General features: G+C 55.1%; 1 protein-coding gene across 2 annotated transcripts in view; it reads left to right on the top strand.

Annotated features, from left to right (window-relative positions):
• The first annotated feature begins 3,188 nt into the window (after positions 1 to 3,188).
• Positions 3,189 to 3,443, top strand: part of BID (BH3 interacting domain death agonist) — a 32,070-nt gene continuing 31,815 nt past the window's right edge. Inside the window, exon 1 of one of the 2 annotated variants that reach the window (XM_006158346.3) lies at positions 3,189 to 3,288. The gene's annotated coding sequence lies outside the window, so the exon portion shown is untranslated. Of the gene's footprint in view, positions 3,404 to 3,443 lie in introns of both variants that reach the window. The other variant, XM_006158347.3, reaches the window with a different exon arrangement.

The raw sequence follows: 3,443 nt of genomic DNA, 5'->3' as shown, positions 1-3,443 counted from the left end.
TTCTTTCTTTCTTTCTTTCTTTCTTTCTTTCTTTCTTTCTTTCTTTCTCTTTCTTTCTTTTTATTTTTTGCTATAGGTACCTGTATTCACCAGAGGGAGACAGGAGTGAAAAGTCATTCCCCAGGGAGAATGGCCACACTGCAATCCCTTCTGCATTCTCTCGGGATCTGGGGCATGCGTGCACACATGCCGGTGTGTCTTTCAAGCCACCGGATCTGAGACTCAAACCACTCAGTGGGCCATGTGGGATCCCACCATCTTAACCACCATCCGCCTGGCTGGTCCCAATAAAACACACTTTAAAAAAATTAGATATAGGGACCAGCAGTTGGTGTAATGGCTAACACGGCGGACCCCCCCCGCGTCGACCCTGGTTTGAGTCCTGGACCCAGTGACTTAAACTCCCACCGTGCGCATGTGCGTGTGTGCCCAAGATCCCGAGAGGAGAATGGAGGGGAAGGGATTACGGCGTGGCCATCCCCCCTTGGGGGGTGATTTCTTGCTTTTTATGTCTCTGTCTTTCTGGCAAGTGCACGTGCTCTACAGCAAAAACCTCTCAAAAAATACACATACACACCATATACCTCCCCAAGTTTCCTCCATGCTCTTTATTTTAAAAAAAGAGAATTTTTGCTAAAGGGCTTGTGTACTCACCAGAGAGACAAGAGAAAGTGAGAAATCACCCCCGGGGAGGTGGCCACACCACTATCCCTTCTTCTCCATTCTCCTCTGGGGATTTGGGGCACGCACACACATGTGCCCAGTGTGGGTCCCGGGTCTGGTCAACCATATGGGAACCCAGCACCTTAACCACCACACCGCCTGCTGGCCCTCACCCCTGTGCCATTTTGTAAGTGGCCAGTTCCGGTCCCTCCCAGTCTCGAGCAAGCGCTGACCCTGTTCTGACCTCCAGGTTCGTCTCTGTAAGAAGCATCACCCTCTTATTTCACAAACACTGCTGGCAAACTGTGAAGCTTAGACACAACTGAAGCAGAAAATTGGGAGTGAAGTATTGGGGTGACTGCAAGAATGGCTAGAGCCCCCCGAGAGCCCTGCATACCGAGGTCAGCTCCCCTCCACCCAGCGCTTAGAATAAAGTGCCAACTGCTGGTCCAGGCTCCCCAGGCTCCCTGCCTTCAGCCCTGACACCCTCGCTCACCCCTCACCCCCACACTGCTGCCCCAGCTCTTTGGTACTGGGGCCTCTGCGGTCCATGTTCCCCAGGAACATGGAACACGGTCATGGGATGCTCTTACCCCTTCTCATGTCTGGTGCTTACTGCCCTCTGGTCTTCCATGTGTCTCCGCTCTGGGGCTGGCTCCGTCGCTGGCCCTCCCAGTATCCTGTCACCACACAGGACTCAGCGCCACCCCACGCAGGGCTCCCGTTCACACACTCATCCCCACTGCTGAGCACCCCGAGGGCCAGGCACTGGGGCTAGGGCCCAAGGACAATGAGGGCCGGTTCCTGTGGCGCTCACTCTGCAGCCAGAGGAGCAGTCAAATTGAAGGTGCCGGTGCGGGAGTGGGGGTGGCCATGAGGCACAAAGGCCTCTGGGGCAGCAGGAGGGGCAGGGACATGGCCGGCCTCACGGGACTGTGCTGGCCACGCGAAGACTACTGTGTTGGGGGCAGAACGGCGTGGACCAACCCTTTACACACGCACCCAGGCAGATGGGAGGGGTGCGTCAGGCTATGGAGGGAGAGGTGGTGGGTTGGCCGGGGCGGTGGCCTGGGGAAGAGCCAGCAGGAGGATGTGGAACTGTGGTCACTGGTGGGACAGCAAAATGGTACAGCCACTTTGGGAAACTGGCAGTTTCCCGTAAAATCGAGCCTCCCAACCTCCACCCAGCAGCCCACTCACAGGCATCACCCTCGGTTGAGAATTCGTCCACAGAGAGGACTCAGACAGTGTCCCAGCAGCTTGGCCACCATGCCAGCTGTGTAGGTGGCAGACAATGCCAGCCTGGAGCCCTGCGCCCCCGCAGCAGGGAGTGTGTTTGTGATGACCTGGCTCCCCTCAGGAGAGGAGCAGAAACGGGTGCAGGCCGGGCAGTAGGGAAGACTGGTCAGAGGCCGGGTGACCCGAGCATGCCCACAATCCTGGCTGGCCAGGAAGGGGTGAGGGGCTGGGCATGCCAAGACCCCGGAAAGGGTGCCTCCCCTCCCCTACAGATCTTTTGTTCAAAATTTCTATAGATTGTCCCTTTTGACAATTTTTTTAAGAGTTTTTTTTTTTTTTGCTATAGGCGTGTGCGCTCACCAGACAGACAGAGACAGACAGAGAGAGACAGAAAGCGAGAAATCACCCCCCGGGGGGATGGTCACGCCGCAATCCCTTCTCCTCTGTTCTCCTCTCGGGATCTTGGGCATGCACGCACACGCGCCCAGTGTGAGTTTTAAGCCACCGGGTCCGGGACACGAACCGCGGTCAACTACGTGGGAGTCCAGTGACATAGCCATTACGCTAACTGCTGGACCCCCTTTTGACAATTTAAGCAAAGATAAAACCAGAAGTTTCATTTAGAGTCCAGTGTGAGATAAAGTGGACGTGGAAATCGGTATACCCCACCCTATTCTGTGCTGCCGGGAAATCTCTGCTTCGGCTGCCAGGGACCTTGACGACAATCACCAACACCCACATTTTTAAAAATTACCTCTGCTGCTTTTATTCTTTTTGAGAACCCCATTTTAAAATACTACTTAATTTACTTGGATATACAACTCTAGTGAAGAAATAAATCTGAGGGCCAGCTAGCACAACAGGTCAGTCCTGTGCAAAAGGAGCCAGATCCCACGTGGCCCCCCAGGTCCAAATCCAGAAATCCACTCCTGGGGACAATCCTGGGGATGGAGAAATGGAGAAGTGATTTTGGAATGACCTTGTTCCACTGGGGGTTTACTCTCTCACTCTGGCAACTAAAAAAAAAGTAAATTTGGAATACAGGTAACCCTGCCTATTACAAACTATTCCAGTAGGTGGTTTACATTACAGTAGTTTTTGTTCGATGCAAAATCAGGCAGGGCCACTGTCGTTTAAAAAAAAAAAAAAAAACTATAAAATACGAAAAGGGTGGAAAAGTATCGCTGCCAGTTTACGACCTCACTGTCACTGCGATGGCTTCTGGCTGTTTCCCTGCGGTCTGTCTTGCCCAGCTGGGATCCCATGTGCAGGCGCCGTCCCCCACCCTGGGCCCCTCACCCACCGCAGAAACGTGCTCTCCGTTTCTGTTTCTCTTCTGCCGGGTCACGTGTGTCGCCCGCGGCGGGCCGATCTGGGCGCGGGACGGTGAGTGGCTTCCTCGGGAGGCTTTCCTCGCCTTTCCCACCCCCTTGACTGGAAAGGGCCCGGAGGCGACCGCAGCGACAGCTCCGGGGAGGAACGGCGGCGTCGCGGGAGCGAGGTGCGCGCTCCCCGGGGCCGGGACGAGGCCTGGGCGCCGA

The sequence above is a fragment of the Tupaia chinensis genome, unplaced genomic scaffold (genome assembly GCF_000334495.1).
Source record: "Tupaia chinensis unplaced genomic scaffold, TupChi_1.0 Scaffold000578_2, whole genome shotgun sequence".
Classification (NCBI taxonomy): domain Eukaryota; kingdom Metazoa; phylum Chordata; class Mammalia; order Scandentia; family Tupaiidae; genus Tupaia; species Tupaia belangeri.
Note: the sequence above shows the minus strand (reverse complement) of the source record. Positions and strands in the feature narration are given on the sequence as shown.